General features: G+C 43.2%; 1 protein-coding gene and 1 long non-coding RNA gene across 11 annotated transcripts in view; one reads left to right on the forward strand and one right to left on the reverse strand.

Annotated features, from left to right (window-relative positions):
• MAGI1 (membrane associated guanylate kinase, WW and PDZ domain containing 1) overlaps positions 1-27,273 on the reverse strand; it is a 708,238-nt gene that overhangs the window by 475,169 nt on the left and 205,796 nt on the right. The window lies entirely within an intron of this gene.
• LOC143927698 (uncharacterized) overlaps positions 1-27,273 on the forward strand; it is an 82,969-nt gene that overhangs the window by 39,644 nt on the left and 16,052 nt on the right. The window lies entirely within an intron of this gene.

Raw genomic sequence — 27,273 nt, forward strand, 5'->3', positions numbered from 1 at the left:
AAGTATTTCCCGGTGCTAAACCTTTCATCCAATGTCTAAATTGCTGCATTTGCACATTTTAAAAGCCAATATAAAGTAATAGTAGTGGTAAAAAAAAAAAAAAAGTCCCTTGTGGATTTAATTAACCTTCTTTTTGGTTAATTTTCCTTTAAGGGGGTGTGACAGGGGGCGTGTCCTCAACTACATCGGTTTATTAGTAGATGTCCCTCAATCCCATCTCAAAATGTTGGGAGGTATGTTTTTGTGCACAGAAATGTATCCTTTGCCCTTTAGTGAACTGCCCCTAGACTGCCAATCAAAAACAGGTCATGTTTTGCAGGAACTCTTCCTGGAAGAATCGATAAAATAGTTTGTATTGCGCAAACTAATTGATGGAGTTGTGCACCGGCCCAGAATTCTGGAAAATTGATAATGTCTTAGTAGTCCTGGACTATGAAAGTAGAAGCAACTCATGACCTTATCCCTGTGTCACTCTACTCCCTCCTGCTATGAGCATGCTTCATGTCAGGGCATGAACGGATTGGCTCCTTGTGCCGCTTCATCCTCTCATATTCAAGCCCTGCTGTTCAGGCAGTCCAATGTGTAATTGTGATTACAAAGCTGCATTCATTTGTGATTTTTATATATTCCTAGGATCAGCTTTTTGGCCCTGTTCACATCTTGTGATTTGGGATCGCGGGCAATTGCAGCACAATGTGCTGCATTCGCTTGGGTGCCATTATCCTTAAATGGCACCCAAAAATGTGATGCGATTCTGCCGCGATTATCACACGGCAAACCTTGCCTTGACAAATCAGATGAAGCTTCTTGCCCAAAAAAGGAGCAGGAGCTTCTTTCTGGGCGACAAACGCACATAAGACAGCCCATTCAAGTGAACGGGTTGCCCTATGCGACACGCAGAATGGCATGAAAATCACAATGTCAAAATCATGTAGCGGCATCCCCTGTTCCCTCTGAGTGATGATGTGAACAGGATCTAAGAAGCACAGCGGTGTCCTCTTTCCGACCATAACTTGCTGAAAGGAAAGTGAAAGAGCAGCAGCCGCCTGATGAGGTCAGCATTCATCATACGAACATATAAAGGACTTCCTAACAGGTAACACCGGACGCCTAGATAAAAAGTCAGTCCTACAATTTAACAGCAATGCCAGAGGCCGTGGATCATTTCACTATTGTCCGAAGGAGCTGTAAACAGGGTTGCCAACCTCCTGCAGCATTTTTTAATGACAAAACATGGACAATTTACTGGCGGAGCACATTTTTTACTGACAACTTGAGAAATTACAGAACTCCGATTGAAAACTGACACAATGAATATTTAACCACTTGCTGACTGCTGCACGCTGATATACGTCTGCTCAATGGCAGTGGTGGGCAAATGGGAGTACCTGTATGTCCCCTTGAATTGGTGGGGCTAGCGTGCGCGCACTGCATACAGCGTGACTGAGCCCGCGGGACCCGCGGACTCGATGTCCATCGGTGTCCCAACGATCCCGTCACAGAGCCGCAGAACGTGGAGATGCCTATGTAAACAAGGCATTTCCCCGTTCTGCCTAGTGACATGACAGATCACTGCTCCCTGTCATTGCTGCAGTCAGCAGAACGGGGAAATGCCTTGTTTACATAAGCATCTCCACGTTCTGCGGCTCCGTGACGGGATCGTTGGGACACCGATGGACATCGAGTCCGCGGGTCCCGCGGGCTCAGTCACGCTGTATGCAGTGCGCGCACGCTAGCCCCACCAATTCAAGGGGACGTACAGGTACTCCCATTTGCCCACCGCTGCCATTGTGCAGACGTATATCAGCGTGCAGCAGTCAGCAAGTGGTTAAATATTCATTGTGTCATGATCGCTGTCATGTGAGTAGTAGCCCATCCCCCTACAGTTAGAATCACTCCCTAGGACACACTTAACCCCTTGATCGCCCCCTAGTGTTTAACCCCTTCCCTGCCAGTGTCATTTACACAGTAATCAGTGCATTTTTATAGCACTGATCACTGTAAAAATGACAATGGTCCCAAAATAGTGTCAAAAGTGTCTGATGTGTCTGCCATATCGCAGTCACGATAAAAATTGCAGATCACCGCCATTAATGATAATAAAAAAAAATGTAATAATAAAAATACCATAAACTATCCCTTATTTTGTACACGCTATAACTTTTGCGTAAACCAATCAAATATAAAATCAATATATGCTTATTGCGATTTTTTTTTAACCAAAAATATGTAGAAGAATACATATCGGCTTAAACTGAGGAAAAAAATAGTTTTTTTTATATATTTTTGGGGGATATTTATTATAGCAAAAAGTAAAAAATATTGCTTTTTTTTAAAAAAATTGCCGTTTTTTTTTGTTGAAAGCGCAAAAAAGCAAAAACCGCAGAGGTGATCAAATACCACCAAAAGAAAGCTCCATTTGTGCGGAAAAAAAGGACGTCAATTTTGTTTGGGTACAGCGTTGCACGACCTCGCAATTGTCAGTAAAATTGACGCAGTGCCCAATCGCAAAAAGTGCTCTGGTCAGGAAGGGGGTAAAATCTTCCGGGGCTGAGGCCGCGTACACACGCGGGGACTGTTCGCTCAACTTTGTCCGCTGAACAGTGTTTCGGCGGACAGTCCGCTCGTGTGTGGGCTTTCAGCGGACAGTTTCAGCGGACAGTCTGCTGAACAAAGTTTTTCGGAAATTCCGAAAAACTGTCCGCTGAAACTTTGTTTCAGCGAACAGTCCCCTCCTGTGTAGGCTTGTTCGTCAAACTAAGTTCCGCGCATGCTCAGAAAGGATTTACACGCCGAAGTTTGCATTGCAGTGTATAGGACGTCGTTTTCTAGTCCCGTCGTACGTGCCGTTCACGTCATCGCGCACGGTTTCAGCGGACTGTTCATTCGTCGTGTGTGGGCAAGTCCGTCCATGCTAATTTTGAGCGGACTGTCCGCTGAAACTGTTTGACGGACAAAGTTGGGCGAACAGTCCCCGCGTGTGTACGTGGCCTCAAGCAGTTAAACAGTATAAACACAATAAGGACAATACCTATAACAAAGCAATTGGCTTGATTTACACTTACAAAGGCAGCACAATATTGAATTATCAGCCCCTGATATTTACTGGCAGTTGTAAAAAAAATAAATTAAAAAAATCACAGATTTTTACATACTGTCAGTAAATTTACTGGCGGTTGGCAACCCTGGCTGTAAAGGAGAATGAGACCCTGATCTCTCCACCCAAAAACAGAAACAAAATCCACTGACATGATTCTATTGGAAACACGGCGTTGTAAAGATTTGATGGCAGCCTCATTTCAGTAGCAATATGTACAGAAAGCGACTAAGGCGTTACCCCGACCCTGGCATTGGTATCTTTTATTCCTAAAAGATATGCAAGGACAAGTGCAGGAATAAATAGTAAATCACAATTACAGCACGCTGACAAAGACGGCGACAATTATACACAGATGTTATTTCAAGGCCGCGGCGAAATGTCAAGGGAGGCGCGTAATTCCAGAAGGTAATATATAGCGGCTCCTCTAGTAGCGCAATGTTATTACCATCACTGTAAATTCAATACGATTTGCAATTAACCTAGCTTAACTTAATCAGTGTTACTTAATATGTATTTCAATGTACAGACATTATATTGATAGCAGGAATAGTCACACAATTATGTAATTATGGGCCAAGTGCAAATCGTCTGCCATGCTTCTCAGCTCCGAGACGACTGCCACGTGAATTTTTACACCAAAATTACCGCCTCTGACTTATTGAGGCCAATAATGATTGAAGAGGGATTTAAAGTAATGTATAAACTGCAGACATGATGAAAGCACGCCGTAACATTTATGCTTCTTTGCGGATAAGAGCGCTTTTTAAAACATATTAACCCTTTATATATCCAGTAACGCTAAGCAACTTTTTATGCCTACCCTCTTTTTCTCTGCCTTGTGAACCTGCGTGGTAATAGTCGTCACCATAGGCTTACATCAGTATTACCGTTGCGCTGTTTACATGCAGCTGTCTGCAGTAACACTAACCCAGAAGGATGTCTGCACAGCAGGAATGATCACAGCAAGAAAAGCAGAAGAAATGCTTTGGATCTGCCTCCTCTTCCCACAACTGGCTGGTCGCCAGCTTCCAACTTTCTGGGAGAGCAAAGAGGGGCATAACAACTTTTTTTTCGTATTGTTAACCTTTAAAATGTGTAGCCATACCTCCCAACATTTTGAGATGGGAATGGGGGACACCTACTAGCAAACGTATGTAGGCATAGGACACGCCCCTTGCCACACCCCCTTAAAGGAGAGTTAACCAATAAAAAAAGGTTAATTAAATACACGCGGCTTTATTTTTAGCACTACTATTTTTTTTATATTGGCTTTTAAAATTTACAAATGCAGCAATTTAGACTTTGGATGAAAGGTTTAGCACTGGGAAACACTTTTTGAAAGATAAAAAGTTCATTTTATATACATCTATACGGATCAGACCAAAATGAGGAGGAAAGAGGGACAGAGGGACATTGCTCGAAATCAGGGACAGTTGGGAGCTGTGTGTATGTATAGGTAAAACTTTTTTTTTTTTTTGCAGTTCTTTATTTAGACAAAACACACGGAAATACGGAAACCACTTAATTTGCATACAGAACAAAGATCCCTACTATCAACATGGTAGTGCCCAAAACTTCTTTTTGTTGTTTTGTACAGAAGATTAAAGTGGAAGTAAACCCATGGATTTAAACAGTTAAAAAAAAAAAGGCATGCCGGGAATACTAACTGCACATTGGCTGTGCTCTCAGCCAAACGATCAAACCATCCAATGGCTGGTGTCATAACGAATCACATGTGCAGCACCATAGCAGTTGAAGATTAAACAGAGGCAAAGATGGCAGCTTCCTTGGCTGAAAACGGTAGGGGAGTTTAAACCCCTGTCAAATTTCTATTTCTGTGTATGTCTCCACCAGGTAGGAGAAACCTACCTTCTTCTAACTTCTGCCTCTCTATTCATGCCAGTGACCACTTTTACAAAGACAAAGTAAGTGGGAATCCAACATTTTTGAGTTACCAGAAGAAGCGGGGGAAAAATTTAAAGGGGACACCTGTGCAAATGGAAACTGCCCAATACTGGTCATACATGGCTCACATTTTGATTGATTCATGCTAAATTGGCCGAAATTGGAGCCAGGGGGTAACCCTATCATCACCATTTGTATTGATAAACTTTGATCTGAAAATCGAAGTTGATAGGTGGAAAGTTCTCGACTGAACAATGACTGCAGCTAATCTCCATCAGTTGATTATCTCATAGGTGGAATAACTGATCATAAGACTACACTGATTGGCCGTCACAGAAGTTATATGATCAGAGATAATCCCACCAGATCCCAACAATAAACAATAATGGCAGTTGTCAGTGACAGCTCAGTCAATGTGCTGGGAGCGAGCAGTTAGTGCACTCTTAGCATAGAAGAGAGGAGCCTTATTGACTCATTGTTCTGCCGCATATACACTGAACAGCCATAGCATTACGACACCTGACAGATATAGTTACATAGCTAGGTTGAAAAAAGACACAAGTCCATCTAGTTCAGCCATAAAAAAAATATATATATATATATATATATACACACACACATATATATATATATATATATATATATATATATATACACATACATACATACATACAATCCCATATACTCAATCCTATACCCACAGTTTATCCAGAGGAAGGCGAAGAAACCCCCAGAAAAGCATGATCCAATTTTCTACAGCAGGGGAAAAAATTCCTTCCTGATCCCAGAGAGGCAATCATATTTTCCCTGGATCAACTTTACCTATAAATGTTAGTACCCAGTTAGATTATGTAGTTTTAAGAAAGAATCCAGGCCTTTCTTAAAGCAATCTGAGCTGGCCAGAACCACCTCTTGAGGGAGTCTAATCCACATTTTCACAGCTCTTACTGTGAAGAAACCTTTCCGTATTTGGAGATGAAATCTCTTTTCCTCTAGACGTAAAGCGTGCCCCCTTGTCCTCAGTGTTAATCGTAAAGTGAATGACTCAACACCAAGTTCATTTTATGGACCCCTTATATATTTGTACATGTTGATCATATCCCCCTTAATCTCTTCTTCTCAAGAGTTAATAAATTCCGTTCCTCTAATCTTTCCTCATAGCTGAGCCCTCCATGCCTCTTATGATTAACATTGATTATCTTCTGAAAATGGCACCTGAAAGCGGGTGGGATAGATTAGGCAGCAGGTAAACATGTTATCCCTGAAGTTGATGTGTTGAAAGTCAGAAAAAATGGGCAAGTAAAAAGAATTGAGCAGATTTCGACAAGGGCCACATTGTAGTGGCTAGACAAATGGGCCAACTACAGAACTACAGAAGCAACTACAAAACTGCAGCGCTAGTGGGATATTCCCAGGCAGCAGTGGTCAGAATCTACCAAAAGTGTCCCAAGGAAAGGAAAACCAGCACACCACTACAGGGTTGTGGGCTGCCAAGGCTCATTGTAGGAAGTGAAGGTTGGTCCATGTAGTCCAATCCAATAGAAGAGCTACTGTAGCTCAAATTACTGAAAAAGTGAATGCTGGGTCTGATAGTAAATGTCAGAACACACAGTGCATCGCGGTTTGTTCTGTATGGGGCTGTATAGCAGCAGACTGTTCAAGATTCCCATGCTGACCCGTGTCCACAGTCAAAATTAATGGGCACTGGAGCAATGCCAAAGGTGGCCTGGCCAGCTGAGGCAGTACGATGCTTTTTTATAGTGGAATCCATGACTTGATGGGTCAGAGTTATGAAATAAAAACTGGCATTGGTGGCACAGATAGACTTTTAACAGACAGTTTCTGGCACCAGTTTTCTGGTTCAGGTAGCTTATGCCTCATTTCCACTGAGCGGAACGTTTCAGGTCGGTACAGTTTGGAAAAGTTAGAATGGTCCCGGCCTATTCAGGCGAGCGTTTCCACTGCAAGTCGAACCGCCAGGGGCCATACGGGATTTAGAAAAAATGCCTTTGACGTGAGTATTGATGTTTTTTCTGTCCGCCAATCAGTGGAATGTATTGTGTGATGTCAGTAGCTCCGCCCTAACCGTACTGTACCGTTTTCTATGGCCCCACATCTGAAGCAGGACCATGAATGGTGCGGTATGGTTCGGTTGTATGGGCCGCTTTCATAATAGGAACACACAAAATAGCATACCGTACCGAACCAACCCGCACCGATCCGCTCAGTGGAAACGAGGCATTAGTTGATGCCCCCAATTGGGGGGGGGGGATATCAGAACTGGAGCAGACAGAACCTGGAGAAGCTGTGCATAGTAACCAATCATGTTCTAGCTTTCATTTTCAAAGCCCAACTGAACAAAAAAAGCTGATTGGTTGCCATGCACAGCTGCTACAGAATCTGTCTGCTCCAGTTTTGATAAATCCCCCCAATATTTTTCTAGGTATCAGGTGCTACTATTCCCATTAGTTACCACTCTAATGCAACAAAGGATGTAAAAGTCAAAATTAGTCATTCCAACAACTCTTCTAAAAGCAATAACCTGAGATTTAGATTCTAAGTTTTTCCATCATTCTTAGGAATTTACATAGTTGTGCAGGGAGAAAAAAAACTAAAAAACTTTAAATGGCATTTCTCAATCTCTGCTGGGCATCCGGTCTGGGACGGATAGGGTTACACAAAGCCTGCGTTCAGAAAACATACAAAGGATTTGGTTGCCATGGAAACAGCCACATACTGTAGCAAAGACTGAAGATTTTTTTTTTTTATACTGCTTTGCAGCCTGATACAGTAACAATTGTATTCCATATAAAAGAGTAATCTGACCCCACTTAAAATGAAATGGCTCTCAATTAACCACTGCTCCGCTACAATCCAATAATATAAAGTAAACAAAAAACTGTACTGTAGACACACCAACATTCTTAACCCCTCATATTAGACACACAACCACATCTGAATGCAGGAAACATTGCCAACGTGTCTTTGTTTTATCCGCGGGCATGGCATGCCAACCGTGGCAGTCAGCTGCTACAATCTGATGGTCATGGGTGCGCAACGCCGGTGATCACAGCATGGCTCTATGGCAAATTATGAACAGAATCAAGTTGTTCCCAGCTTAGTTCAACATGCTTTGATAAATTGGAAAGAAAATTACAGGAAGCCAAGTAGAAAGTGCCACCATTGCTATATCTTCTGCTCTCCAGGCTTGTTCCGTATTACCATACAAAGGTTAGTAAAAGAAAAGGAAACATCAACCAATCATGGACACCTAAAGTGCAATACGGCTGCTTGATGTGACCTTCTGTATCTTGTATATCTCTGATCTTTGCCAGGGACATTACTACAGTCCTCAAAGACTTGGACTAAGTTCACATTACTGCATTTCAGGGACGCTTGCAAAATCGCACGCTTCAATGCCTCTGTTTAGCAGACCCATGGCGGTGCCATCAACTGTTAATGGCACCCCCACGTATCTGCAAGAGCACGCCAAACTGCATGGCGCCGCAACATATGTTTAGGAAAGAGTCAGGGATTTTTTTTCCCCCGCTTTTTTTCCATGTAGGGCCCCCCATTGCAATGGGGAAGCAGACACGCTTGGTCACATCTGTAGATGTAACACAAGCCTTAGAGCCCTTTTACATCTACAGTATATGTTGCAGGAATGGATGTGTGCCCACAACATACAGCAATATATGTCACATGTTGTGTTGGGACATTGCGGTGCTGTTCATTTTGAAGATCACCCTATCACACAATTGTCACTTTCATCCATCCATAGACCCCCATACAGACAATTACATTTTCTGCAGATTTTTGTCTTCCGATTTACCAAAACCATATAATATCAGGTCAAACCTTTGGAGTTTCAATTTGTATGCAATCAGGCAGGCCCTTCCACTACATGGTTTTGGTAAATCTGAAGACAAAAATCTGCAGAAAATCTAATAGGGTGTATGGGGTCATAAACAAAATACCCTGCTAAACAGGAGCAGATGGAAACAGGTGTCATTTTTGTGGCATCTGTGTCCATTGATATTTTTAATGCATGCAAATATGGGGGTTCACAGTCCCATATTAGATCTATGGACAGCCAGATGTATACAGACTTGCATCTATTTATATTCTGTTTCAATCTGTTTATTCAGTTTTTAAATAGCAATATAATATAATGTAACAAAAGCGAGTGCAGAATGGCACTATCATCATCACATTCAGTAAACAAGAAGATGGTGACAATAACACATTTAAAGGATGAGGGGTTGGGTCAGGAACCCGTGAAAAGTCCATCAGTAAATACAAGGAACTGCACCAATATGGTCAGCTATGAAGAGTCCCATAGAGCAATGAAAATTTGGCCATATGTTGGAAGAGACCAAGCCATCAATGGGTCCAGGTCAGGCCTGGTGGAGGGGTTAACGACCCTTTGCATTCAAGTTCCACCGATCTGTCATGTCAAGGTCTAAAAAGTAGAAAAGAACATAGACCTTTTCCTTTTTATGGACCTGGGCAGACTCAAGTCTGCTTAAAGTGATAGAAAAAAAATAAAAGCAAGGCTTTACTAACTAACATGCATCTTATACTTACCTGCTCTGTGCAATGGTTTGCACAGAGCAGACTGGATCCTCCTCTTCTTGGTTCCCCTTCCAGTGCTCCTGATCCCTCCATCCTGCCAGGTGCCTCCACAGCAAGCAGCTTGCTGCGGGGGCACTCAAGGAGGCATGCTCCCGACCAGCGGCTCTGTGTATCCATAAAACACACTGAGCCATAGCTCTGCCACAGCCCCTCCATCTCCTGATTGGTTCACTGGCTGTGATTGACCAATGGCTCCCGCTGTTGCCAAAAGCCAATCAGGAGTGCAAGTTCCCAGAGAGACAAGGTTCTCGTGAACATTGCTGGATGGAGAGGGGGCTTAGGTAAGTAATGGAGGGGCTGCTGCACACAAAAGGTTTTTTACCTTCATGCATAAAATGCCTGAGGGTAAAAAAAAAGTGTGCATTTACAACCACTTTAAATTTGGCTGTCCATAGACCAACTTGAAGCTTCTGAACAAGTCAGCTTCAAAAACTGACAGGTGGACTTTGATCAGTTTGCCCATGTCAAGGGGGCCTAAGGCAATGCACCATAGTGTGTAGAGTCAGGAATTTAGTGAAATGGCGATTTTTTTGGCTCCAAAGCCCATTGATTTCAAAGGGCTGCCCTTAATGCAATGCACATTAATGCAAATGGCATAACACACATGCATTCACACACTGTGCAAATGTAAATGGACCCTTCAGAAAGCTTTGGCACATCATTGTTCGCTTAGGCAGACCATACATGGGTCGAATTTTGAAAGAATTTTCTTTTAAAAAATCTTATCTAAGAATTTTTGTTCTAATTTTGCACCATTAGTGGGCTGCAGCAACAGTCGATTTTCGTGCGGCCATCAAATTTGATTAATCGGGCATGTTGTTAATTTTGTGAAAAACAAATGATTTTCTAATCGACGATGGGAGAAACATGCGAGAAACTTAATGGAAAAAGAAATGCGCATGTGCAAGAAAGAAAAGAAGATTGCCAGCCACAAAAATTATTTTCTGTAGCAACAGGAGGTGAAATTGAAGGCTTGGTTGGCCGAATTTCGAAATCAATGGTGGCATCATCGGATCACAAAACGCACAAAATTTCTGATTTTAAAAAGAAAACGCTTTCGAAATTCAACCATGTATGGCCAGCCTTGACGCTACGTAGCAAACAGTGGGTGTGTTCAAAATATGGATGTGGTTTAAAACGACAGTTGCTAAAATGAACACGTTAAAAATAAAGAGTAGAACTTTGCTATATATTGAAATTATACTGCTACCTGAAGAAGCTTTAGAATGCAACACTTCTGGAAGTGCCAGACACCTGGTCCCCAACTAGTCCTGCAGGAGTTCTCTGAGAACAAGTCAACCACGTTCACTGCCCTAAACAAGGCTACAAAGATCTTTTCTTCCTGATACATTACTCATTAATTCTCAAGCCCTGAGGAAGAAGTGCAGCTACCTGAAACGCACCGGTTGCATTTGACATTTCTGGTCAAACAAACAGCTCAAACCTACCTTGGAAAACAAGATGACTGTTTTTCACTCACGTGCTCCTAACCACAAATCTAGAATATGATTTGTGATCATTAAGGTTTCTATACATCATGTTACCCAGAGCATAATATTACCTGTACACTGCATATCAAACAATTTCCATTTTTGTCATCCTTTGTTGTGCTGCTGATCTCCTAGATCTTTGTGCCTACATACACTCCAGTGGCTGTATGGCATTTCTCGAAAGAGGTGATGGTGACATCAATGGACCATTGTGTGTGTAGATATGGCTACTTGTAGTACCACTTGACCTCCAGAAGATTTATGCCCTTCATGACCAGGCCACTTTTTGGGTTACTTTGACAATTGCGTGGTCATGCAACGCTGTACCTAAATAAAATTTTGTGATTTTCCCACAAATAGAGATTTCTCTTGGTGTTATTTGATCACCACTGGGTTTTTTATTTAAAAAAAAAAAAAAAAAAAAAAACAATATTTTTTACTTTCTGTTTTGAAAAGCTATCCAAAAAAATTGAAAAAAAAAAAAAAAATCAAATTTCTTTATAAATTCAGGCCAATATGTATTTTGCTACATATTTTTGGTAAAATAAAATTCCCAACAAGCATATATTGATTGGTTTGCGCAAAAGTTATATTGTCTACAAACTATGGTATTATATATACATATATACACACACACACACACACACACACACACACATATATATACTGGAATGTTTACATATTTAATTAATACTAGTAATGGCGGGGATCAGCGAATTATAGCGGGACTGCGATATTGCAACAGACATCGACACTTTGTAGGAACCAAGGAACCAGTGGCACTAATACAGTGATAAATGCTAAACATATACAACATCACTGTACTAATGGCACTGTGACACTGGCTGGGAAGGGGTTAAACATCTAGGTGTGATCAAAGGGTTAACAGTACCTAGCCAGTGTTTTTGTGTAAACTGTGTGCTGCTTTTTCTAAGGGAAGTGATGATTTTTATTCCCTGCTTTGCAGGAACACAAAATCCATCATTTTTCCCTTGTCATAATTCCTTTCTACTTTCTCAAAAAAATATAAAACAAAGTTTTGCCTCTAGTTCTGCTTTAATGAATGTGTTCACATGTGCAGTAAGAGCCCCTTTACACTTGCTTGTTGCAAAAACAAGCAACAAAAAGAACGTTTTACTGCAGGGCAAAGTGTAGCACGTTCATTGCGAGGCCATTCGATTAGAATGGCACTTTCTGCACACATATAGTCAGGGCAATCTTTAATATTGATTGGACCCTGGGCAAACATTTGATTGGGTCCTCCCAAATCCCCTTATTAATAAATAATAATATATATATATATATATATATAATAATATAAATAGTTATATAAATACAACTATTTGTGGGCAGAGCGGGCTCAAGGGGCAGCTGCTTTGGGCCCCACAATGAGTGGACCTGGGGCAGCTTCCCCTTTTGCCCTGCTCTAAAAATGGCCCTGCATATAGTAATTGCCAAACTATACTAAAACACACATACTGTGCATTGCAATTGCTGCCAGCCCATCCAAAATAGGTTAGTTCACTGAAAAGACATAGTGGACTCTTCTCAGTTAATTAACCCGTGGCCTTTTTAGGTCTCTCAGAGGCTCTAGCAGTGAAATAGCTCTGACAAAGTTAATATTTCTGTCTTCTCCCACCGCGGGCTCTCATCCTTCCCACTACAAACGTCAAATTTAACAGCAAGAGTGAGACACCCTGCTGATCTGTGCATCTGGGAACTGAGCTACAGATACCCGACTTCTAAACTTCCTTAGAATAATAACAAGGCAGTGGGTGATCTGACCTGGAATTCATCCAATCTGATATAAAAAATGTGGGTGAGCAGACTCTTCAATATACAGGTATACCCCACTTTTAAGTACACAATGGGGTTTATTTACTAAAGCTGGAAAGTTCAAAATCAGGCTCACTTCTGCATAGAAACCAATGAGCTTCTAACCCCAGATTGTTCAATTAAGCTTTGGTAATAAAACCTGGAAGCTCATTGGTTTCTATGCAGAAGTGAGCCTGATTTTGCACTTTCCAGCTTTAGTAAATAAACCCCATTGTGTACTTAAAAAGTTAGGTATGCCTGTAAACAGACTTTTATTTTCATTTGTTCTATTAATGATAATGACCATGTCAAAGTGGAAGAGCTGGCACCTCAATCTCTCTGCTGCCATCTAGTGACCTTCTTCCCTAACTGCAAGGCTGTGTAATTTTATCAATAAAAAAAAAAAAAAAGGGTCACATAACGTATTTTCTATAGAAAATCCGCTTTACCTAGATGTGCTAAGCAGTAGATCTCAGTGAGCCGTATAATTTAATTTGTGAAAGTTCTGACCCTTGGAGCATGTAATTTCAAGAATTTCTCTCTTCATAATGAGATGTATAAGCTGCTTTTAATAGATTTCGATCCCCCTGTGCAAATAATTAATGGCTGGATAATGGGTTTATCATTGACCAATCTACTATCTGTCATCCCGAACAGACACTCATCTTTAATACTAAAAAAGCAAATTAATGCATTCACCTGGAACCTATAGATAGGCCTGGCGATGGTATACAATTAGTAACAATGGCATTTAAATTGATTGCCTCTTTAGATATAGTGGAATATACTGGAAATTGTTTATGACCGGCTAAGCTTAAGGCTGAACTCCAAGCAAAAAAACATTCACATAATATATTCCTCAATAGCCACAAAGGATCTACATTCACTTTGTGTGCACCAAATGTCTTTGCAAGCCCAGATATTGCATTGTAAAAAAAATAAGAACTGGTGACATCATCACTGTGCTGTATATAGCCAGTGTAGAGAGCAGAGCTGTGGGATGGACCCAGCAGCTCCGCCCTCTACATGTAAACTGCAGAAAAATACAGCAGGGGGCGGAGACAAGACCGGTCACACTGTACAAGGAGAGAGAGCAGCAATGAGCGGTCTTTTTTTTACAAGAAGCTCCTGCACAAAGTTTCACACTGGATTACTGCAGAGATCTGGGAAAAAATACACAAAGTACTCAGGTAAGAACACATATGACTCTTATAATTAGACAATATTTGCTAATCCCGGAGTTAATCTTTAACATAACACCTGGTGATCCTGCCTTGTAGATCCTTATTCAGGTACACACAGGCTGTTATAGTGTGACAACCCTCTGTGCCCCTCTCCCAGTCGTGCTCCTGCGACACACACTATACCACTGAAGACTACAAATAGCCAAGAAATACACAAAGGACACAAATATTCATGAAAGGTAAAAATTCCTCTAGTTTACGCAATATTTTCTAATTTCCCAAGTTTAACTTTAAAAAGCAAGTAAACTTCCTCTGCTGACATTTACCTATAGCTAAGCCTATAATAGGGCTTACCTATAGGTAGTGTAAATATCTCCTACACATGCGCCGTTTAGGAGATATTTACATTACATGCAGCCAGTGACATCACTGGCGCAAGCGCTCTGAAGGAACAGCCACCGATGCCGTTCCTTTCCGAACCCTGTGCAGTTGGTATTTGATGGGGCACAGTGGCGGCATTTGATGGGGCACAGTGGCGGCATTTGATGGGGCACAGTGGCGGCATTTGATGGGGCACAGTGGCGGCATTTGATGGGGCACAGTGGTGGCATTTGATGGGGCACAGTGGCGGCATTTGATGGGGCACAGTGGCGGCATTTGATGGGGCACAGTGGCGGCATTTGATGGGGCACAGTGGCGGCATTTGATGGGGCACAGTGGCTGCATTTGATGGGGCACAGTGGCTTCATTTGATGGGGCACAGTGGCTTCATTTGATGGGGCACAGTGGCTGCATTTGATGGGGCACAGTGGCTGCATTTGATGGGGCACAGTGGCTGCATTTGATGGGGCACAGTGGCTGCATTTGATGGGACACAGTGGCTGCATTTGATGGGGCACAGTGACTGCATTTGATGGGCACAGTGAGGCCTGGTATTAATGGGCACAGTGAGGCCTGGTATTAATGGGCACAGTGAGGCCTGCAATTGATGGGCACAGTGAGGCCTGCAATTGATGGGCACAGTGAGGCCTGCAATTGATGGGCACAGTGAGGCCTGCAATTGATGGGCACAGTGAGGCCTGCAATTGATGGGCACAGTGAGGCCTGCAATTAATGGGCACAGTGAGGCCTGCAATTAATGGGCACAGTGAGGCCTGCAATTGATGGGCACAGTGAGGCCTGCAATTGATGGGCACAGTGAGGCCTGCAATTGATGGGCACAGTGAGGCCTGCAATTGATGGGCACAGTGAGGCCTGCAATTGATGGGCACAGTGAGGCCTGCAATTGATGGGCACAGTGAGGCCTGCAATTGATGGGCACAGTGAGGCCTGCAATTGATGGGCACAGTGAGGCCTGCAATTAATGGGCACAGTGAGGCCTGCAATTGATGGGCACAGTGAGGCCTGCAATTGATGGGCACAGTGAGGCCTGCAATTGATGGGCACAGTGAGGCCTGCAATTGATGGGCACAGTGAGGCCTGCAATTGATGTTCTTTCCAGAATTTTTCAGTTTCTTTGCACCAAAAAATTTGAGCACCAGCCGCCGCTGCGTCCTGGTGACACTTATTAAATGTTGCATGAACTAATTAATTGGGATGAAAAGGGAGACACGCTTGTGGTTGAAGTCTAGGGAAGAGTTGCAGTGACACATCAACGTGAGATCAGCCAGTTACTGCTCAACCACTTGCCAGTTTTATAGCACTTAGGATACAAGCTTGTGATGTTTCTCATTACTTCCAAATGATTGCAGAAAGGTTTAAGCAAATATTTCCTCTTCCTGACACATTTCATACTTGTTTCTAGAACATAAGTACATGTAATGATCTAATTAGCACTTCGTTGTTTTGCCCTGCGCTCACAGAAATGCTAAAACAAGTTTATATTGCAACTAGTGTATAAGAAAAAAAGTAAAAACTACATCAGAACTACACGATTCTTTACCTCTTTCTGCTGCGACTGATTGCTGTAATTAGGACATTTACACTTTCCTATCATAACACTTTTTTAGCCCCTTCTAGAACAGGGGTCTCCAAACTTTCTAAACATAGGGACAGTTTACTGTGCTTCAGACTTTAGGGGAGCCAGACCGTGGCCAATGGGAGTAGAAAACACCCCGGCATAAGAAAGAGTAAACAATATCCCATCTTTGGTATTAGGGGAATTATTAGTGCCCCATTGTTGGTGTCAGTGGGAGGAATAGTGCCCCATCATTTGTGTCTGTGGAAGGAATGGTGCCCCATCATTGGTTTAGTGGAGGAATGGTGCCTCATCATTAGTGTCTGTGGGAGGAATGGTAACTCATTGTTGATGTTAGTGGGAGGAATATTGCATTGTATCAGTGGGAATAACAGTACCCCAAGGGCCAAATACAGACAAGCAAGGGGCCGCAGTTTGGAGTCATTGACATTGGTGTCAGTGGAAGGAATAGTGGCCCATCACTGGTGTCAGTGGAAGGAATAGTGGCCCATCACTGGTGTCAGTGGAAGGAATAGTGGCCCATCACTGGTGTCAGTGGAAGGAATAGTGGCCCATCACTGGTGTCAGTGGAAGGAATAGTGGCCCATCACTGGTGTCAGTGGAAGGAATAGTGGCCCATCACTGGTGTCAGTGGAAGGAATAGTGGCCCATCACTGGTGTCAGTGGAAGGAATAGTGGCCCATCACTGGTGTCAGTGGAAGGAATAGTGGCCCATCACTGGTGTCAGTGGAAGGAATAGTGGCCCATCACTGGTGTCAGTGGAAGGAATAGTGCCCCATCACTGGTGTCAGTGGAAGGAATAGTGTCCCATCACTGGTGTCAGTGGAAGGAATAGTGTCCCATCACTGGTGTCAGTGGAAGGAATAGTGGCCCATCACTGGTGTCAGTGGAAGGAATAGTGTCCCATCACTGGTGTCAGTGGAAGGAATAAGGCCCCATCATTGGTGTCAGTGGGAGGAATAAGGCCCCAACATTGGTGTCAGTGGAAGGAATAGTGTCCCATCACTGGTGTCAGTGGAAGGAATAAGGCCCCATCATTGGTGTCAGTGGAAGGAATAAGGCCCCAACATTGGTGTCAGTGGGAGGAATAGTTCCCCATCACTGGTTTCAGTGGGAGGAATAAGGCCCCATCATTGGTGTCAGTGGGAGGAATAGTTCCCTGTCACTGGTTTCAGTGGAAGGAATAGTACCCAGTCATTGGAATAGTGCCCCGTCATTGGTGTCAGTGGGAGGAATAGCGCCCCAACATTGGTGTCAGTGGGAGGAATAGTGTCCCACGGGCCAGACAAAGGTCGCATTTCTCCCCTGGGTCGAAGTTTTGAGAGCACTATAACAACGTAAGTAGACAGAGGACATACTCCTGTCAAAGATTAAAGTAGACCTGTAGGGAAACTTTTTTTTTCATTATAGATAGAGTGAGGGAAGGTTATATTGGGTTATATTTTGCCATCTGTGCCCCATTGGGGAGACTTATCTTCACTTCCTGTCGCATAGCCAAAACAGGAAGAGGGAGGAAATCCCTGCAAATAAAAGGGACCCCTATTCCATCAGAAATGGCATCCACATTGGAAGAATCCCTCTCTATGACTTTTCTGGGGACAACCCAAAATGTGGGCTTTTCTTTTACTTCCCCTTTCAATGCCAACGGTAAACAGGACAAATAGAAAGAATGAATCCCCCTAATGGGGACACAGACAGCAGTACAAACTGGCATTTTTGAGTTCAGGTGTGAACAAGCACCATAGAAAATAATATATTTTTTATGTTTCAACGTATTGAAGCTTTGAGCTTCGAACTACAAGCTTCAGGTGTGAATGCACCCTACTAATGGCTGTTAGTAAACAATTTTTGATAAACAACAGATATTTTGTCTTTTTTTTTTTAGAAAGGTTTGTACAATAGATCAAAACTAGGGATTGGGTTTAAAATGAGTTACAGTTGGGAGTTGGGTAGGATTAAAGTGGTTGTAAACCCTTACAACACACTTTGACCTACAGGTAAGCCTAGATTAAGGCTTATCTGTAGATCCAAGAAATATCTCCTAAACCTATACGGTTTAGGAGATATTTGCCGGAAGACAGGCACTGCTGTCTACGGCGCGCGCAGGCGCGGCACCGTCACCAGCGGAGATGGCTCCCGTGCGCATACGCGGGAGTGACGTCATCGCAGCTTCACCGAATGACAGTGGCGGAGCTGCGAGACCCCACCGAGAAGATGGATGCGCCGGACTACAGGGGACAGGGGTGACTTCGCTGGCTCCTGTGTCAGGTAAGTGACATATAATGGACTACTATGCTTATGCTTTGCCTTTGCAGGGAATGAAAGAGGAAGTAAACTCATCAGGGTTTACTTCCTCTTTAAGGTGGCTGTGAACGGTGTTACACCATAACAAGGCTTACCTGTAGGTACCTTGAATATCTTCTAAACTTGCACAATTTAGGAGATATTCAGTGTATGCGCTGCTGCCAATGTTATCGGTGCATGCACACTGAAGAAACGGCCGCTGGTGCAGTTTCTTCAGGACTCGTGCCATGACCGGCGCCTCTCGCACGCAAGTGCGCGAGTGACATCATCGCGGCTCCGGCCAATCACAGCGCCGGATCCATAAACCCATTAGTAACTCCGGTGGAAGATGTCCGCCATGTATTTGGAGTGCCAGACACTGATTAGGGCATCATTCCGAGGTAAATATTTCAGAATGAGCTAGTATGCGATGCATACTAGCTCATTATGCCTTTGTCTTGCAGGGCTTGTTTATTTTTCTTTTTTCGTAGGTTTACAACCTCTAAGATTGAGAAGCGGGAGTGCCGCGTCCTATGAAAAGACTGATTTATTTTATGCTGTTAGCGGGTAAAACGACCACCCTCTGTCTCTATCCTCTGCATGAAGCATAAAATATCTTGGATCATGCTAAATGAGAAGGTGGCTAGCTTAATAAATGACAAACAGAAGCTATTTGAACAAACCTGAGAACTATGGGCGAACCATGTACAGACGCCTCTCTCTTCCACACCAAGGATAACTTATAAAACTTGTGTATTCTGTGTGTTCTAGGTCTCTGCTTAAACTCCTTCATCTTCCCTCATACTCAGGGCCAGTGCTACCACTAGGCAAACTAGGCGGCCGCCTAGGGCGCCCGGTCACTGGTTTTCCTACTCTCTTCAGCAAGTAACTATGTCTCAGCATCAGCAGACAGCCGCCGCTCCATTCGCACATAGTGTCAGAGGCACAGCAGTGGCGGAGGACTGTGTCTGTGTCCCGACTCCCGCAGCAAGCAAAAATGAACTGATGGGCGCTGGTGAGGCTGCATTTGATGGGTGCTGGTGAGGCTGCATTTGATGGGCGCTGGTGAGGCTGCATTTGATGGGCGCTGGTGAGGCTGCATTTGATGGGCGCTGGTGAGGCTGCATTTGATGGGCGCTTTATTTAAAAGGTGGGATTTACATGGGCAGGGAAAGGGGGCGGAATCAGCCAAGGGGAGGGGGCGGCAAAATGAGGTTTCGCTTACTGTGTCAAAAATCCTTGCACCAGCCCTGCTCATACTCTCCCATATCCTCCCTATCTCCAACTCTTTATTGTGTCTCATCTACAGGCTATACCTGCTTTTGAACACTTTACATGGTATTATAATAATTTAAATCCTGCCAATTCCTTATATTTTTTGGGGCTGCTGTTTAGCTGTATACATTTCGCTCTGAACAACTCTGTTGACATCTATATTGGCTTTTTGGTTGTACACCTTCTTAACTCTTGTTATCAGGGGTGGCTCATCCATTAAGGGTGCACAGGTGCCGCCCCCCCTTCCATTGCCGCCTCCCCCTTTTCAGAACACTGAGCGCATGGATTCCAATGCGGGGGGGTTGAAGCACTGCTTAGAGTCAGAGGCTCTAATAGGCTTCAAAATAGGGTGAGCTCAGGGCACAGAGAATGTGCTCACAGCCCACCCAGGTGTGTTACAACAGCAAATATATATTCGCTATTGTAACACTGATCCTCCTCCCGGCCAATCAGGAAGCAGGTTTTGATCGGCGGAAAGGACAGGCAATCCTATTGGATGCCTAGAAGGAGGGGGGAGGAGCCGTACGCTGGAAGCCGCCAATGGAGGAGAGGACACGGAGACACTGCATGCTGCCTACTGCCCGCTACCTGCCTAGTTGGGATAAGTGCCGGAGCGACTGGCAAACGGGTGGCAGCAAAAAAAAAAAAAAAAAACAGCAGCCACTGCTTTTAATAAATAAAAACTTTTGAACATAAAGATAGAGAAGCGGCACAGATGATTGGTTGTAACAGAATGTTCTATTAGGCTGGATTCACACCTATGCATTTTTAGTGCTTTTTGCATTTTTGCATATTTGCACTACCGAATATGTTCCATAGGAAACCATGTTAAATGGACTTTATTGCAAATCTGCAAAATGCAAAAAGCACAAAGAATGCATAGGTGTGAATCCAGCCTTAGGGCCCTAGAAGATCATAAGGTAAAAGTTAGCCTCTTACTAGATATAATGGACCCCCCATTACAGAAATCAAACTCGCTGTAGGAGTATATTCGCCTGTCTGGATATCACCAACTTGGTTGTCCTGCTTCCACGCAACTCACAGACATGAGCTCAGATGATTCAAAGACCAAGGAATTAGATTGCTTTCATGGGCATTCTCCCTCCTGATTGGCCGAGACACAGGAGCGGCACCATTAACTTTGACAGCGGTGGGAGCCAGTCAGCCAATCAGGAGAGAGAGTAGTGGGGCGGGACGGGGCTAGGCTGAGGCTCAGTGTCCGAATGGACACAGAGAGCTGTGACTCAGCTCGGGTGCCCCCATAGCAAGCTGCTAGCTGTGGGGGCACTTGACAGGAGGAAGGGGCCAGGCGCACCAATGAGGGACCTGAGAAGAGGAGGATCTGAGCTGCTCTGTGCAAATCCACTGCAACAGAGCAGGTAAACATAACAGGTTTGTTATTTTTATTTATATATATATTTATATATATATATATATATATATATATATATATATATATAAAGAAGACGGAGACTTTACAATCACTTTAACTATAAAGAAAATGGGGTTAGCGCTAAACTATTGTCACATATAAAACTGGAAAATTATATTTTCTGACTAAAAAAGGTAGAACAACATGTCAATACTTCATCTAACTGGAAGAGCCTTAGCAGCTAAAGAGAGCATCTTCTGCATTCTACTGTGATGTCAAAGAACAAACATGGCTCCCTAGGTCCCGTCCCCCACAAAGCTCATCCTAAGACATGCAGTCACTTAAGGACATAGAAGCAATTGCTTTCTATCAATCCACAAACGGAGAGACTAAAAGAGCGCCGATTACATGCAGATAAGGCATAAAGCAGATTCTGAAGGCTCCTTGAAACAGATCAATCACATTGACAGGAAGCGCTGCGGTGCACACACAAATCAATATGTATCACATTCCTCCGGAGTCTACTCAGGAATCTCCTCAGCGCATAGTTAAGAATGAGCACAATAAATGAATGACGGAAACGATAAGCCTCACAGACGGGCCTGATATTACGCATCGCCTCCTCGAGGCCTGTCAATGTGCAAAGTCCCCTAAGGCCCAGTCACAGCCGAGGTATATTATCCTGCGACATACGCCCACTAGCTTCCAGTCACATCCCTGACCTTCAATATCGGCACTGAGTGATGAATGGCAGAGCTGCGTAGATTGAACTAGTTTAATTCTGTTTTATTGATTCCTGTTCACAAATCTCCTAAGAATGGCTCATCACAGGCGGCACACAACGTTCACTGTTACTCTACATGGACACTCTTTACAAGAGAAAAATTATAGATTATTTAATACTTTATATCAGTTTACGAATCACCAGTTGCACATCTCTACGTGGACTATCAAACTAGAACATTTTAATGAGGAACTTCACATTTTCATTCAATGAGCCTGCAATATACTGCTTACCTTTGATGGACTTTTAAGCAGAAAAAACCTGCTCACAAGCCCAGTGAACCATATGTTGTCCATTTCTACCTTGCTGCCCAATTCCATGCCACCATTTTTGTCCATCTTTGTCATCAGAGTCAGCTATCCTTACGGGATCTTGTAGCTGGCTCTATGATGACACTGCGCCAGATGGCCTCCTGCAACATGTGACATCGGTATCCCTAGGAGAAGGGTTCACATCATTCCCAGCTAAGACAAAATGGCAGCAGGGAGTGGGTACACCATGAATTTAAAAAAGGTAAGTACAGACGTTTTAAATCTAGAACAGCCTTTCTCAACCTTTTCAACACAGAGGAACCCTTGAAATAGTTCTCTGGTCTCGGGGAACCCCTTCTAAAAATTAGAAATCTACAACTCATGATACATTAGTGTGATGGTCAGTGGGAAGAATGGTCCTTACACTTGTGGTCATTGGGAAAAATTACCTCCTTACAGATAGCTTAATATATCAATGGTGTCAGTGGAAACTTATCTGAGAGGCAGAAATTGCCCAGTGCTGAAGGAACCCCTAGCAACCTCTGGAGGAACCCTGGTTGAGAATCACTGATCTAGAACCTTTGTGTGTTGTGGAGGACTGGAATAGTGAAAGTGAGTTTCTAGAGCAAAGGTTAGCAATAAATAGAGAAGGATGACAACATATCATCAACATGGCAGTGTTCATCAAGTATCATGAAGCAGCTACTAGAGAAGCAGCTCAGTAGAAGAAAAGATACAAACCAAAATTAAGCAATTCCTTGACTTAAAAAAAATAAAAAATAAAAAAAGACATCCTTGGCCCCATCCCTCCTATCTCCCATGTCTTATGCCACGTACACACGATCGGACTTTGACGGACTAGGTCTGGCGGACAATCCGACGGACTTTGCAGCGGGGGTCCGCCGGACTTTCAAACTAATGGACTTGCCCACACACTATCACTCCAAATGTTCAACGGATTCGAACGTGATGACGTACGACCAGACTAGAATAAGGAAGTTCAAAGCCAGTAGCCAATAGCTGCCCTAGCGTCTGTTTTTGTCCATCGGACTAGCACACAGATGAGCAGACTTTTCGACTGGACTCAAGTCCGTCGGAAAGATTTAAAACATGTTTTATTTCTAGATCCGTCTGACTTTTGGGAAAGAAAAGTCCGCTGGAGCCCACACACGATCAAACTGTCCTGACGGATTCCGTTCTGCCAGACCTAGTCTGGTCAAAAATTCCGATCGTGTGTACGCAGCATTAGAACTGATGATATTAAAGAGACCCTGTCATCAGATCACCATTTCAACAACAATATTCTCATGGGATCTTGGACATAATATAAGCAACTTCAACAGACTTAGATTTGTCCCTCACGTGACACTATTGTTTTCCCCTTCACTCTTTCCATAGCTACTACATTAGGGCCCCTTTCACACTGCCACACGATTTTGCCGCGATTTTAAGGAATGCCTGTGTAAACTTGTGATCTATGGAATAAGCACAATAAACATGGACATCAACACTACTTTGAAGTCGCACAGATATGGTGTTCATTGGAAATCATGGGGTTTGACTCGTCATGCGACTTTGCAGTCCCAAGTCGCAGCACAATTTGCAAAAGTGTGAAAGGGGCCTAAAGATGATGTAAACCGGTGAGGGGAAGGGGGAGGAGCTGTGCCAGCACACAAGGTAGTTAGATAGTCCCAGAAAAGGTAATGGCTATGACATGCAATATGGTAGAGGGCTGTACTAAGGAAATTATACTTTCTTGACTGGTAGAATTCAAGCAAGTTCAGTGGCACATTGCAAGCAAAAAAAAAAAGTTTTTGAAAGGAAAAATACTGCAAGTAAACATTTGAAATACTTGAAGTTGTTGGCGCTTTTACCTCTGAGCAGAATTGTTTATGGGGAGATATACGAATATGTTACCAGCACACCTCTGCCTTCTGCAATCAAATCATCTTTATTAACATTTGCTCAGCATGTCAAGCTGCGGACAAGACACAAAATGTCGGAACCACCAGGGGTCCCTTCATCATGCACAGTGATGTAATAATAAGGGGACCCCTGGTGGTTCATGACATGCTGAACAAATGTCAATAGGGTGATTTGATTGCAGACTGATGTGTACTGCCAACATATTTTTGATTGGTATGGTGCCATCCAGCAGTCGCTCCAGCACCCTGCCTTTGAGGGCTATTAATGTTTTGGGGTGTGATGGAGATATCTTTATGATAAGGGACCATCCATTGAAAGTAATTGCACTTCATTGTCCAGGAAGTATCTCCCCTAATCCACTGCAGCAAAGTAACATCTATAAATACAGTGCCTTGAAAAAGTATTCATACCCCTTTGTCATGTTACAACCAAAAAAGTAAATGTATTTTACTGAGATTTTATGTGATAGACCAACACGAAGTGGCACATAATTGTGAAGTGAAAGGTAAATGATAAATGGTTTTCAAAATGTTTTACAAATAAATATGTGAATAGTGTGGCGTGCATTTGTATTCAGCCCCCCTGCATTCAATACTTTGTAGAACCCCCTTTCACTGCAGTTAGAACTGCAAGTCTTTTTGGGGATGTCTCTACCAGCTTTCCACATCTAGAGAGTGAAATGTTTTGCCCATTCTTCTTTGTAAAATAGCTCAAGTTCTGTCAGATTGGATGGAGAGTGTCTGAACAGCAATTTTCAAGTCTTGTCACAGATTCTCAATTGGATTTAGGTCTGGACTTTGACTGGGCCATTCTAACACATGAATATGATTTGATGTAACTCATTCCATTTTAGCTCTGGCTGTATATTTGGGGTCGTTGTCCTGCTGGAGGGTGAACCTCCGCCCCAGTCTCAAGTCTTTTGCAGACTCTAACCGATTTTCTTCTAAAATGACCCTGTATTTAGCTCCATCCATCTTCCTATCAACTCTGAGCAGCTTCCCTGTCCCTGCTGAAGAAAAGCATCCCCGCAACATGTTGCTGCCACCACCATGTTTCACGGTGTGGATGGGGTGTTCAGGGTGATGTGCAATGTTACTTTTCAGCCACACATAGCGTTCAGATTTTAGGCCAAAAAGTCAAATTTTGGTCTCATCTGACCAGAGAGCCTTATTCCACATGTTTGCTGTGTCCCCATATGGCTTCTTGCAAATGGGACTTCTTATGGCTTTCTTTCAACAATGGCTTTCTTCTTGCCACTCTTCCATACATTTTTGGAGAGCAGGACTAAGTTGTCCTGTGGACAGATTCTCCCACCTGAGCCGTGGATCTCTGTAGTTCCTCCAGTTACCATGGGCCTCTTGGCTGCTTCTCTGATGAATGCTCTCCTTGCCCAGCCTGTGAGATTAGGTGGACGGCCATGACTTGGTAGGTTTGCAGTTGTGCCATACTCTCTCCATTTTCAGATGGATTGAACAGTGCTCTATGAGATGTTCAAAGCTTGGGATATTTTTTTATAACCTAACCCTGCTTTAAACTTCTCCACAACTTTATTACCCTATATTTACTAATTAGGCGACTTCTGAAGGCAGTTGGTTCCACTAGATTTTAGTTAGGGGTATCAGAGTAAAGGGGGCTGAACACAAATGCATGCCACACTTTTCAGATATTTATTTGTAAAAAATGTTGAAAGACATTTAGAATTGTCTTCCACTTCATAACTATGTTCCACTTTGTGTTGGTCTATAACATAAAATCCAATAAAATACATTTATGTTTTTGATTGTAACATGACAAATGAGGAACATTTCCAGGGGTATGAATACCTTCTCAAGGCGCTGTAAAAAGAAAGATGTAGAGGCACTCATGGATCTTGATCAGGAGTTTGTGTCCAAACAAAAAGAGGTTAATTCTGCACAACCATATGATGAATCGCAGTCCAACGTTGTTAACCCATCCCGTTCATATCATCATCTAAAGGAAAGGCAGTGGGAAAGATTGGCCATTCACGTGACCACTATGATTGGTGGTCACATGAGCAGGAACCAAGCCTGCTGGCAACTGTTCATTAGTAAGGGACAAGAGTTGTCTTTCCAGCTCGGTCTCTGTGCTGGGAGCACGCCGTCAGCACAGAAACATCGGCCATCCAGCGATGCATATGTGTGGCCTGTGGGCGATAAAGCCCACCACATATACACATTTCCAAAAGTATTGGGACGCCTTGTGGACAGCCTTCCCAGAAGAGTCGAAGATGTTATAGCGGCAAAGGGTGGGCCAACTCGATATTGAACTCTACGGACTAAGACTGGGATGCCATTAAAGTTCACATGAGTGTAAAGGCTTGAGAAGAATGGATGGATCCATTCAAACTTTGGATAGAATAAACTATTTTAGTTTGACACATACTACTGCTCAAGACAGTGGAGTGCCTCAGCTACTTCCTATTTATTTATAAGGGGTGATTTTATAAGCTGGAATAAATACATAAATATTCCATATTCCATATATTAAACATTGTAAAAAATCAAATAAAAAAAATAAAAATGAATCACTTTAGGTTCATGGGTTTTTGCACCTGGAGGAAAAGAGTTTTAACATACAGCATAAAGAGAGGCTTTGTTACAAGAGGAGCTGGTAATATTTGGAATAGACTTCCTCAGCTGCTAGTTAGCCAACTGTTAAAAAAAAAAAAAAAAAAAAAAAAATAAAGCAGCACAAAGCATAAATGGCTATTAATATAAACTGTTTATCCAGGAAGTATCCAATTGCCTTAGAAGGTATCCATATTGCAGCATACTAAAGCACTGTCTATACTCAAGTATAAGCCAAGTTTTTCAGCACCTTTTTTAGTCTGAAAACCCCCCTCTCGGCTTATACTCGAGTGAGGGTGCAGCCTCATTGTGCCCATGTGCAGCTGTACCTTTGATAACCAAAAGAGCGGGCGCCTCCCGATGTGTCATGCAGTCTGTTCAGTGGCCGTCCATTGTAACAAAGCCCCAACTCCTCCTTGTCCGTGATAGACGGAACACTGATACAATGCTGGGAAACCGTATCAGTGTTCCGTCTATCACGGACGATTAGGAGGCAGGGCTTTGTTACAATGGACGGCCGCTGAACAGACTGCATGACACAGTGGGAGACACCCGCTGTTTTGGTTATCAAAGGTACAGCTGCAGATGGGCACAGTAAGGCCGCAGGTGGGCACAGTGAGGCCGCAGGTGGGCACAGTGAGGCCGCAGGTGGGCACAGTGAGGCTGCGCATGGGCACAGTGAGGCTG

This window comes from Lithobates pipiens, unplaced genomic scaffold (assembly GCF_037356315.1).
Source record: "Lithobates pipiens isolate NorthernLeopardFrog02 unplaced genomic scaffold, aLitPip1_a1.2 Scaffold_23, whole genome shotgun sequence".
Classification (NCBI taxonomy): domain Eukaryota; kingdom Metazoa; phylum Chordata; class Amphibia; order Anura; family Ranidae; genus Lithobates; species Lithobates pipiens.